Here is a 12,869-nt window from a genome sequence, read left to right on the forward strand (position 1 = left end):
CTACCAGGAGAGGTCCACCTGTAAAGACGCAGTCACCTATACCCACATTTTAACCAATGTTCATGGCCACTGGGGCACTGGGGTTTGGCCTTTCCACATAGCACCTCATCTTAGAGAGCTCTTCTTTGCCACAGACCGCAGCCTCTAAACTATATGCCATTCACTACAGCCATGCTGAATTTGCCTTATACCTGCTTGTGAGGGCTGACTGTTTAGATACTAGGACTTGAGAGTCAATTGTTAAACGAAGCCCATATTAAATATTAAATTACATAAACTTAAAATTAAATTATTTTTTTAAAATTTAACATTTATTTATTTTTGAGAGACTGAGAGAGACAGAGCATGAGCAGGGGAGGGGCAGAGAGAGCGGGAGACACAGAATCTGAAGCAGGCTCCAGGCTCTGAGCTGTCAGCACAGAGCCCGACATGGGGCTTGAACCCATGTACCATGAGATCATGACCTGAGATGAAGTCAGATGCTTAACTGACTGAGCCACCCGGGCACCCCATAAACCTACAATTAAATTGTTTTAAAAACAAGTTTAATACTCAATATTCATCACTTTCTTATTATTTTACTACCGTATAAGATCATGCTCCTGAGATCGAGTATATCCATTTTATCTGTATGTTGTAAATACTACATAATGGTGTTATTGTACTTCTCTCTTCCCAATTTTTCATTCAACGATGCCATATCAGTATCTTTGTGCCTGCTACTGTGGGAGTATTTATACCACGGGAATCAACAAATGCTACAAATCAGACATTTTTAAATAATTTTTTTGAGAACTGGCTGGTCAATGTTTACAAGCACATTACTAATGCTCTCCATTATCTCCTTTATATAATAAAGGCATATTTACATTTTATAAATATTAACCCCTTTAACCTTCGTAGCAACCCTATGGGATAGGTACTACTGCTGGCCTCGCTTTACTGAGGCAGGGAGGTGTTCAGGGACTTGCTCAAGCTCACATAGCTAGCAGGTGGGGAGTCTGACTCCAGGCTCCAGGCTCTTATTCACCGTCTTCACAGCCTCTTTTCCTGAAATCACAGCATATTCTAGGGAACATTTTACCTTCACTCATAATTAGAGCCTGAACTGTTTTCATCATCTCCAACCTCCTTAATATGCTCACCCTGGTGCTGGGCCCACTCTGGTAACTGGTCTCAGTCTATAGAGATCAAAGCCCAAATCCAGGGCTGGCCACCTGGGTCCCGAGGTGCAAATTCCCTCTCACCACCCTCCTCTTCCCCTTCTCATGCCACAATGCCTGTCTAGTTGGCCAACATTGCTATTTTCAGCTAATTTCTCTTACTAGCATCGTGATCCTGCCAAAAATATTCAAAAACTGTTGGAGTCTTAGTTTTTCCATCCATAAACTGGGGCTCATAATGGAGGGGTAACATGCGAAAACATTGCTCTACATCAAGCAAGTGTGAGTGAACATGAATGGGTTCCCACTCACCTTCACACATTCTCCCCTGCTTAGCTTAGTTTGCAGGGACCCATCCTGCTCACTTATCCTGTCTAGAAAGCTTTGTCAAGTCATCAGGAAAGGGACGGAGGATCCTGCTTCTACGCAGGATTTCTTAGAGAGTAATGATTTCTGCAAAGAGGCAGGATTGGTGGATGGGTTCTGCAGGATCAAATCTTAGAGAAAGGGTCAGCTACGAGCTATCAGGGGCCAACATTCACAGCACGTGGGGGGATGGGGGGGCCCAGCCCAGTAAAGGGGATCTGGCCGGGCCACCTACAGAGTTACTACAGCCAGCCCAGCAGACAACAACAAGAATGCACGGGTTGCCTTTCCATTCTGACTCCTTCCTCACCATAGACTCCCCTCCTGAGACTTCCGCCGAGCCTTCCAGGAGTGAGAACAGACGGAAGTACTTCCCAAAGGCCTGAGAGTCGCTGGCCGCCGCAGGTGTGGGAGAGCTGCTTTCATTCCGAAGCAGGTGGCTCATAAACCAAGGGGGGGATTAGTTATTTTCCATTCCAGCTGCCACTTTCCCACAGCCAACCTTCAGAGGACGCCATCTTATCTGACCTCCGCTCCAACTGTTTTTCCCTCCAGCGCTTCCTGGGAACTACTTCTAGCCACACAGTCTGATGTCTCTGTCAGGCCTTCATCGTGTCTTTTCTTCTTTGGATGAGTGCCTCTTCTATTTATCCTCTTAGTGGGGACATACTCAGTTATTCTCTTGGGGGTAATACAGGTTCAGCCACAATGCATGAGAGATGCTTAAACTTTCATTCTACATTCATTGAGAGACCACAGAGGGTTCCAAAGCCTTTTTTTTAATTTATTTTTTTAACTTTTTTTTTAATGTTTTATTTATTTTTGATACAGAGAGACACACAGCATGAGGGGGAGGGGCAGAGAGAGAGAAGGAGACACAAGACAGGAAACAGGCTCCAGGCTCTGAGCTAGCTGTCAGCACAGAGCCTGATGCGGGGCTCGAACCCACGAATGTGAGATCTGACCTGAGCCAAAGTCGGAGGCTCAACCGACTGAGCCACTCAGGCGCCCGGGGTTCCAAAGCCTTAAGGACAGAATAACTGACTTAGAATCGCAGATGAATCTCATTTTTCTAACTTTTGCTAAATGAACAATCCCAACCCTAAATAGGTTTATCTTAAGAAAAAAATCTAGGGGCGCCTGAGTGGCTCAGTCGGTTAAGCATCCGACTTCGGCTCAGGTCGGGATCTCGTGGTCTGTGAGTCGAGCCCCGCATCGGGCTCTGTGCTGACAGCTTGGAGCCTGGAGCCTGCTTTGGATTCTCTGTCTCCCTCTCTCTGCCCTTTACCTGCTCATGCTCCTGTCTCCCCCCGTCTCTCAAAAATGAATAAATATTTAAAAAGTATATTAAAAAAGAAGAAGAAAATCTTGTGCACATAAAAGCAAACTACAAGTAGAGAACACAATCACTAACCCGCCCCTGGGGAAAGCCCAATGTGTGTCCTTTCCTCAAGTCTAAGGGCACAGTCTGAATATCCCCAGAATGTGAACGCTGCAAATCTGTACCTTTGAATCTAGAGCAAGCGTTGCCAAAAACACATTTACAGTATACTGGCAAACCTATGCTTATCTTAGACTTTGTGTGACCATGCACTCAGGGGTGTGTACAGAACTTAGAAGAAATGAGAATAAAAACATTTTGACTGGTTTTCCCTTCTTCCCTCTCATGCCCCCACCTCTGCCCTGTAGCCACAAGAACGTCTCAATACACAAAACTGATACTGTCACCTGTTTATTCAGCATCACTGAGTGACTTCCTATGTCTCTTCAAATGAAGCGCTGAATCTGCACCATGAACCGTGAGGCGCTACTTAGCGCAGCCCAGCCCTCCTTTTTGGTTTTACCTCGCAATTCTCTTCTCATGATCTACACTCCAGCCACAAGGACTATAAATGAGCCAGGGGTCTCTGCACACGCTTCGTACTGCTTGGGACACAGGTGTCATCATGCTTCTCCTGACTAATGCTCACTCATCTTTCAGACATCAGCTCAAATGTCACACCTGATGGGAAACTTTCCGACACCAACTTCACTCCCTCAGACAAGCTCAAATCTCTACTGTATTTTATTTTTATTTTACTGTCTTTATTTTATTTTGAGAGACTGAGAGTGAGTGGGTAAAGGGCAGAGAGAGAGGGAGACACAGAATCTGAAGCAGGCTCCAGACTCTGAGCTGTTAGCACAGAGCCCGATGCCGGGCTCGAACCCACAGACCGTGAGATCATGACCTGAGCCAAGGTCGACCGCTTAACCGACTGAGCCACCCAGGCGCCCCTCAAACCTCTATTTTACATGCACTTAGAGTCCTGTGTATCTTTCTCTCAGATAGTACTTATTACAGCATGTATTTATATTTTGTTTCTGCAATCATTTGATTCTCTGCCTCCCTTGTTAGATGGTCGGGGTTTTGTCTACTTTGATCACCGTTATTCCCAGCACCCAGCACAATTAAATAATCTGGAGAAACAGAGTTAAAGGGGAGGATGTGAGTCACATGGAACAGAAGCAAATCATCATAGCCAAGACTGCCCTAGATCAGCAAAGCCCCAGCCACTCAGCTAAATGTTTATTTTTTATGCTACTGAGATTCTGTGGATGTCTGTAACCCAGTATGATCATGGTCATGTGTGACTAATATGCAGAAATTTTCAGAACTTTTCTTAGTGTACTCATAATCAGAGTAAATCTCCACGAGGAAATTTAAAATATACAGTATCCCAGGGTGCCTGGGTGCTCAGTCGGTTAAGCATCTGACTTCACCTCAGGTCATGATCTCACAGTTTGTGGGTTTGAGCCCCACATCAAGCTCTGTGCTGACAGCTCAGAACCTGGAGCCCATTTTGGATTCTCTGTCTCTCTCGCTCTCTGAACCTCCATGGCTAGTGCTCTGTCTCTCTCAAAAATAAACATTTCTTTAAAATAACAAAAAAATAAAATATACAGCATCCTACACTTATTTGACCATAAACTCACTTTTTTTTCATGGACTATGTTACGGCAATACTTTTCTGAACACACGACATGTGAAATGCTGTTTTAAGGACTTTACCGGCTCTAACATTAATTATGTGATTGCAAACACCACATAGCATTGTTCTTAGGCTTAGCCTATAGTCCTTTTTAATATAGATAATTATAGGTATTCATATGATATTAGAAGAAATAACACAGAGAGATCCCATGCATACCTTATCGATTTCCCCCAATGGCAATATTTCACAAAACTATAATGCAACATGACAACCAGAATATTGATGGTGATATAATCAACTGATCTTATTCAGAGTTGCTTGGTTTTACTTATACTTGTGTGGGTAATAATTCTATACAATTTATCGCAAGTGTAAATTTGTATATCTACCACCATAGTCGAGATGCAGAATACTTCCAAAACCACAAGTTCAAGGACCCCTCATGTTTTATAACTACATCAAAATTAACTGCAAGTGAATCACAGACCTGAATATAAACCACAACACTACGAAACCCTTAGAAGATGACATAGGAGAAAACCTTTGATTTGGTGTTGGGAGAGGTCATTGAGAGGACATGATCACCAGTTGAGCTGTGAGCTGCACCCCAATAATTAGAGGCTCCTTACCTCTTCCCTTATCCTTGGAATATGGGGTCCACTTGCTTTCCTTGCTCCCAGAGGCTGTTCCAGGAACACAGCTTTGATTTAGCGATGTGGTGTCAAGACCATCCAGACAACATACATGACTGAACCCAGTGAATTCCTGTGTGTGACCTTTATAGAGTTGGTGGGCAGGTGTGAAGACCTACTTGTCTTGCTGTTTTCCCAAGACGAGCCTGACAGGTAAGTTCCCTCACTTATTAAACCTATCAGTTACCAACTTGGAAGAGCCTGCCTCTTTCTTTGGTGTCCTTGCCCCGCAAGTATGGAAGCCAGTTTCAGATTACACCTGGGATGCCCCTACAGAGCCTGAGCACGGACGGTTGCCAATGACGTTTTAAATAGAACACCAAAGACATGATCCATGGAAGAAATAATTGATAAGCTAAACTGCACTAAAATTCCATTTTTCTGCTGTGCAAATGACACTGTCTAGAGAATGAGAAGATAGGCCTCAGAATGGGAGAAAACAGTTGCAAAGGATACATCTGATAAAGGACTATTATCCAAAACATACACAGAACACTGAGAACTCTACAAGAAGCCCTGGAGAGACACCTCCCCAAAGAAGCTATACAAATGTTAATAAGCATATGGAAAGATGCTCCACATAATATGTCATCAGGGAAATATAAATTAAAACAATGAGATGTCACTACATACCAATTAGAACGCCCCAAATCTGGAGCACTGACAATGCCAAATGCTGGCAAGGATGCGGTACAATGGGAACCCTCGCTGCTAGTGGGAAAGCAAAGTGGCTCAGCCACTTGGGAAGACAGTTTGGCAGTTTCTTACAAAACTAATCATACTCTTATCATACAATCCATCAGTCGCACTTCTTGGTGTTTACCCAAAGGAGTTGAAAACATGTCCCCACATGGATGTCTCTAGCAGATTTATAATTGCCAAAACTTAGAGGCAAGCAAGATGTCCTTCAATAGGCGAATGGATAAATAAACTGTGATACATCTCGACAATGGAATACTATTCAGTACTAAAATGGAATGAGCTATCGAGCCATGAAGAGACATGGCGGAAACTTGAATGCGTAATAACTAGTGAAAGAAACCAATCTAAAAGGGCTATACACTGTTGATTCCAACTATATGACATCCTGGAAAATGCAAAACTATGGAGACTGTAAAAGATCCATAGGTAGCAGAAGTTGGGCGGAGGTAAGGATGAATAGGTAAAGCACAAGAGATTTTTAGGGCAGTGAAACTTCTCCGTGATGCTATTATGGTGGACACGTATCATCATATATTTGTCCAAATCCATAGAAAGGAAATCTCTCCCTCTTGCCTACCATATTATACCACGTGGTTTCTCGGCACTGCTTTTCCCTGCTCATGTATTTCATTCTTTTATTGCCTGAGTTATTGTTGTTTCTCTGTGCTAAGGGCCATCCCTCCACAGACCCTAAATTACCATGTCCTCAGTACAAGCCGGACATAGAGGATTCCTATCCTTTTCTGAATCCTGATTCTTAATTCTTAGGACAGAGAACCTGGGTGCCCTAGCTTGGAACATATATTGTTCTCTAATCGTTAGCAGTGGCTAGTAGCTGGGAATGACAATAAGGCACCTGTCACACAGAAGTGATATGACTCTCACCCTTGCGGAGTAGCTCTTCATGGGCAGGTCAAATCTATCATAAGCAGTCTACTCAAAGCCTACTCTAATTTGGTGGTTATATGGCATTTTGTTAAAACATGATACTGTCTCCTCTAGTGGATTTAGATGTTGAATTTCAGGTTGAAATAAAGACATGTTTATGTTACATCTTAAAATTATGAAATCCACATAGATAAAATCCATGTACATACCTCTTAAAATCTACCTATACCCAATTTGGGCCTTTGGGAAGGTGGCATCAACAAAGCAAAACAAGGTTAAGATAGTCCCATATTCAATCCCAGCCCTGTACTGGGTAACGGCCAATCCGCCTTTGGCCCGCACCTTATAGGGCATCTGTGGATGAGTATAAGGTACTTTAGGGTTTTTTAAAATTGTTTATTTATTTTTGAAAGAGAACAAACAGGGGAAGGGCAGAGAGAGGGGGACTGAGAATCTGAAGCAGGCTCTTCGCTGACAGCAGTGAGCCTAATGTGGGGCTTGAACTCACAAACCACAAGATCATGATTGGAGCCAATGTCTGACACTCAACCGATTGAGCTACGCAGGTGCCCTGGTACTTCAGAATATGCATTTATTACAATTTACAAAGACAAGAAATAGAGCTGGAGAAGGGCATCTATAAACATTTGCTTCCTACTAAGGTTTCATCCATGTATGAATACCCCCAAATAGATAGAATACTAATAATTCATAAAAACACATGGCTATAGCACTGTCCTGAAGACTAAATGAGAAGACACATGTAAAACACTTAGACTAATATATGGCACTAAAAGCGTGATAAATGTTAATTATCATGGGTCAACTTAGCACCATCAAGCATCAGTTACCGACCAAATGGAACAGTTGAGGTTCTCAAGGACCAAACTGCACTGCACTTCGCTCAGTAATGAACCACACTGATGAGTATTGCCATGCAGTGTGGTTTGGTCATAGGCAGAAATGGACGCACTGAAGAAGGGACGTGCTTCCTTTCATATGGGTATGGTAAGCAGATATACTTAAGGAGACTGTCGTTAGCATCCTTTGTATCATTCAAAATAAGACAGAGACATTTAGAACTGATCATGAGTTCAAATTCCAAAATAAGATTAATATCAGTAAAAATTCCTTTTGTTTCTTGGGCCTTTTCATTTTCCTTCATAATAAATGGATGAAAACACTTTTAGAGGGACCTGCCAATTTTTAGAACTTGGTCTACTGGCATGTGGGCAAGAGCGTTCTGTATTATCTGCTCTAATACTCAGGTTGTATCTTTGGCCCTAATTTATATGTTCTGACAATAGAAACTTGTGTGTGCACTGGGGGAGGTGAGTGATTTTAATTTGATGGGACCCTGGGGAATAAGACACTGCATGTGGATGGTATTTTTTCAGGGTGTAGTTATCAGTGTTTATTAGGGAATAAATGAGAAAATCAATCTTTTCTCCACAAACAAATGGAAATAGATTTTAGTTGTAATAATGAGGGTCAGGCAAGAGGCTTTTGTGTGCAGCTGTGTTGTTAGTTAAAATTGAGTCTTTCTTTTCAGTGTTTGCTGTTGGGGAAGCTCAGTAACTGTCTGGATATATTTTAAAGGTAGAGTCACAGTAAATTCTATTCCAACTGGATACTCTAAGTTCATTGCTGGTTTTTAAAATAAAGGCTATTACTTCCTTAAATTCTTTTTTTTATAATAGTTTATTGTCAAATTGGTTTCCATACAACACCCAGTGCTTCTCCCCACAAGTGCCCCCATTGCACCCTACAGCTCCTGTCCAAAACTACAACACAGGATGACACATAAATCCCTCTACCAAATGATCAAAAAGTACATCAATAAAGGCTCCGAATTGCTTTCTTGTCTGTGTCAGTTTGTAAGAACATAAGTCTGAACCTAACAGACTCCATGACAGAGGTCCCCCTCTAAACTAGAAGGTCTAAGGGTCAGTCTCTCCAGAACTATTAGGCGGTTACACATTACCCAAGGCAGGAGAGACCACCTTGTGGTATCCAATCAGGGAAGGCCAGCTACCTCTCCCCACATTCCTAAGGGGGAGGTCTGCAGATGGGAACTTTAGATAGGACCCTGCTACCTAATGTTAAATTTAACCTGATAGCCACCAAACAAGACCCTGAACTCGCTCTGTAATTGGTTCATTTCAAAGGTACTCTAAATGTTGTGATCGGGTCCTGCCAAAATTAACGAATGCTCTAAACAAAATGCATGGTTAAAGTTGTTCTCAATACTGTTGTACCATTATGATTGGGTCACTGTACCTGTGTCACAATTTCCTGTAACTCCCCCTTCCCAAACCCCATAAAAACCCTGCTCAGCCCTTGCTCGGGGCTCTCAGCACGGATCCACTGCGCTGGTGAAGGCTGTGAGCCCGAACTTAGGCCCGGCGAGCACTTAGGTCCAGCAAGCATAAGCCATAATAAAACTGCCCTTTGCTTTTGCATGCATGACTCAGTCTCCCTGGTGGTCTCTGGTTTTGGGGGGTGATATTGAAATCTTGGGCAATACAAGTTATTCAAAATAATTATATCATTTCCTCATTGTTATGGTTACAGTATATTTCCTCGTATCATAAACAGACACCAAAACAAACAAAATAAAAACTAAAGTCCAAAAGTGGTGAGAAAAGTCCACTAAAGTCGTAAGTTCACGGAGTTCTAAAGGACGACTTCTCTGAGAAAGGGAATTTAATCCCTTCCCTCTTTCAAGGCATCTGGGAATCTCGAAAACTGTTAAGAAAGTCTAAAGTTAGCGGCATGCGGCCCCGGAATAATGTCCCAGAACAGTGAATAAAGCATGGCAGATGATGACAATTGGTACCCAATAGCCATCCCAACCTTCTCCCTTGCCACTTTCTATTCAAGAGGTTAAAAAAAAAAAAAGCTTACATTCCTGGTCTCTCCTATAGACACAGATGTCCATGGGACAAGGGTCTGGTCAGCCAGATCAAAGAAGCAGCCTGCTAGGAACTTCTTGAAAAGATATTTTTTCCTTATAAAAGAATAAATGTGCCAACAGTACTCTCTGGTACAGCTCCTTCACTCTTTTTCCTGCCTTGAATGTGGAGATGGGATGCTCTGATGCACAGAACTGCAGTAGCCACCTTGACTTAAGTCACTACCTTAAAGAAAAATGCATCCTATGTCTATATTCTTCTATAATTTTTATTTGCCACATAGTATTCAGTTGATGTGTATGGCAGTTAGTTCATCCACCCAATTGGCTACCTAGTGTTGCTGTGATTCTAGACATAATTTTTAAAACCCTAAATAGAACACTTTCAGCATTGTATAGCTAAATCTTTGTGCATATTAATAGTTATTTTCTTAGGCTTTTCGTCTAAGATCGGGAACAAGGCAAGGATGTCCATTCTCACCACTTTTATTCAACATAGTACTGGAAGTCATCACCACAGCAGTCAAACAAGAAAAAGAAATAAAATGTCCATCAATGGATGAAAGGATAAAGAAGATATAAAGAATATAATATATATATATTATACACACACACACACACACACACACACACACACACACACACAATGGAATATTATTCGACCATCAAAAAGAATGAAATTTTGCCATTTGCAACTATGTGGATGGAACTGGAGGGTATTATGCTAAGTGAAATTATTCAGTCAGAGAAAGACAAATATCATTCACTCATATGAGGACTTTAAGATACAAAACAGATGAACATAGGGAAGGGAAGCAAAAATAATATAAAAACAGGGAGGGGGATAAAACATAACAGACTCTTAAATATGGAGAACAAACAAAGGATTACTGGAGGGATTGTGGAATGGGGGATGGGCTAAATGGGTAAGGGGCATTAAGGAATCTACTCCTGAAATCATTGTTGCACTATGTGCTAACTAACTTGTATGTAAATTTTTAAAAATTTAAATAAAAACACAAACAAAAAAGAAATAAAAGGCATCTAAATTGTTAAGGAAAAAGTAAAACTTTCATTATTTGCAGATGACATAATACTACATATAGAAAAACCTAGGGGTGCCTGGGTGGCTCGCTGGTTAAGCCTTGGACTTTGGCTCAGGTCATGAACTCATGGTTTGTGAGGTCAAGCCCTTTGTCAGGCTCTGTGTTGACAGCTCAGAGACTGGAGCCTGCTTCAAATTCTCTGTCTCCCTCTCTCTGTCTGCCCTTCCCTCACTTGTGCTCTGTCTCTCTGTCTGTCTCTCTCTTTCTCTCTCTCTCAAAAATAAACAAACATTAAAAAAATTAAAAGAAATCCTAAAGTCTCCACCACAAAAACTACTAGAACTGACAAATGAATTCTGCAAGATCACAGGATACATAATCAATATTCAGAAATCTGTCGCATTTCTATACACCAAAAATGAAGTAGAGAAAGAGGAATTAAGAAAACAATCCTATTTGCAATTGCATTAAAAAGAACAAAATACCTAGGAATAAACTTAACCAAGGAGGTAAAAGACCTGTGCTCTGAAAACCATAAAACACTGATGAGAGAAACGGAAGATAACACAAACACATGGAAACATATTCCATGCTCAAGGATTGAGAGAACAAATATTGTTAAAATGTTTATACTACCCAAAGCACCCTACAAATTTAAAGCAATACCTATGTAAATACCAATAGAATTTTTCACAGAAATGGGACAAATAATCCTAAAATTTATATGTAACCACACAAACACACAAAAAGCCAAATGGCCAAGCAATCTTGAAAAAGAAGAACAAAGCTGGAGGAATCACAATCCCAGATTGCAAGATATACTACAAAGCTGTGGTAATCAAAACAATATGGTCCTGGCATAAAAATAGACACACAGACCAGTGGAACAGAATAGAGAGCCCAGAAACAAATGCACATTATATGGTCAACTAATCTTTGACAAAGGAGGCAAGAATATGCAATAGGAAAAGTCTCTTCAACAACTTGTGTTGGCAAAACTGGACAGCTACACACAAAGGAATGAAACTAGACTACTTTCTTACACCATCCACAAAAATAAGCTCAGACTGGATTAAAGACCTAAATATGAGCCTTGAAACCATAAAATACTAGAAGAAAACATAGGCGGTAATCTCTTTAACAACAGAGACATTTTTCTAGATATGTCTCCTGAGACAAAGGAACAAAAGTAAAAATAAACTTTAGGAATACACCAAAATTAAAAGCTTTTGCGCATCAAAGGAAACTATCAACAAACCAATAGACAGTCCACCAAATGGGTGAAGATATTTGTAAATGATATATTCGATAAGGAGTTAATATCCCAAATATATAAAGAACTTATATAACTCAATACTAAAAAAAAAAAAAAAAACCTCCCAAATAATCCAATTAAAAATGGGCAGAAGACATGAACAGGTATTTCTCCAAAGAAGACACATAGGTGGCCAACAGGCACATGAAAAGACACTCCACATCACTAATGATCAGGGAGATGCAAATCAAAACCACAGTGAGGTATTACCTCACACCTGTCAGAATGGCTAAAATAAAAAGCAGAAGAAACAAGTGTTGAGGAGGATGTGGAAAGAAAGGACCTCTCACGCACTGCTGGGAATGCGAATTGGTACAACCACTGTGGAAAACAGTATGGTGATGCCTCAAAAAATTAAAAGTAGGATGACCCTATGATCCAGTAACTCCACCACTGAGTTTTTGCCCAAAGAAAATCAAAACACTAATTCAGAAAGTTATATGCACCCCTATGTTACTAGCAGCATTATTTACAATAGCTGAATTATGGAAGCAGCTCAAGTGTCCATCCATAAATGAATGGATGAAGAAGAAGTGGTATACACACACACACACACACACACACACACACACACACACACACACACACATAGAGGAATATTACTCAGCGATAGGAAAGAATGAAACCTTGCCATTTGCAACAATATAGATGGATCCAGAGAATATAATGCTAAGTGAAATGAGTCACTCAGAGAAAGAAAAATACCATAAATTGACATATGTGGGATTTAAGAAACAAAGAATAAGAGAGACAAACAAACAAACAAAAAACAAAAACCAGAGTCTTAAATACAGAGAACAGACTGGTGGTT

Source organism: Suricata suricatta, chromosome X, assembly GCF_006229205.1.
Source record: "Suricata suricatta isolate VVHF042 chromosome X, meerkat_22Aug2017_6uvM2_HiC, whole genome shotgun sequence".
NCBI classification, from domain to species: Eukaryota; Metazoa; Chordata; class Mammalia; order Carnivora; family Herpestidae; genus Suricata; species Suricata suricatta.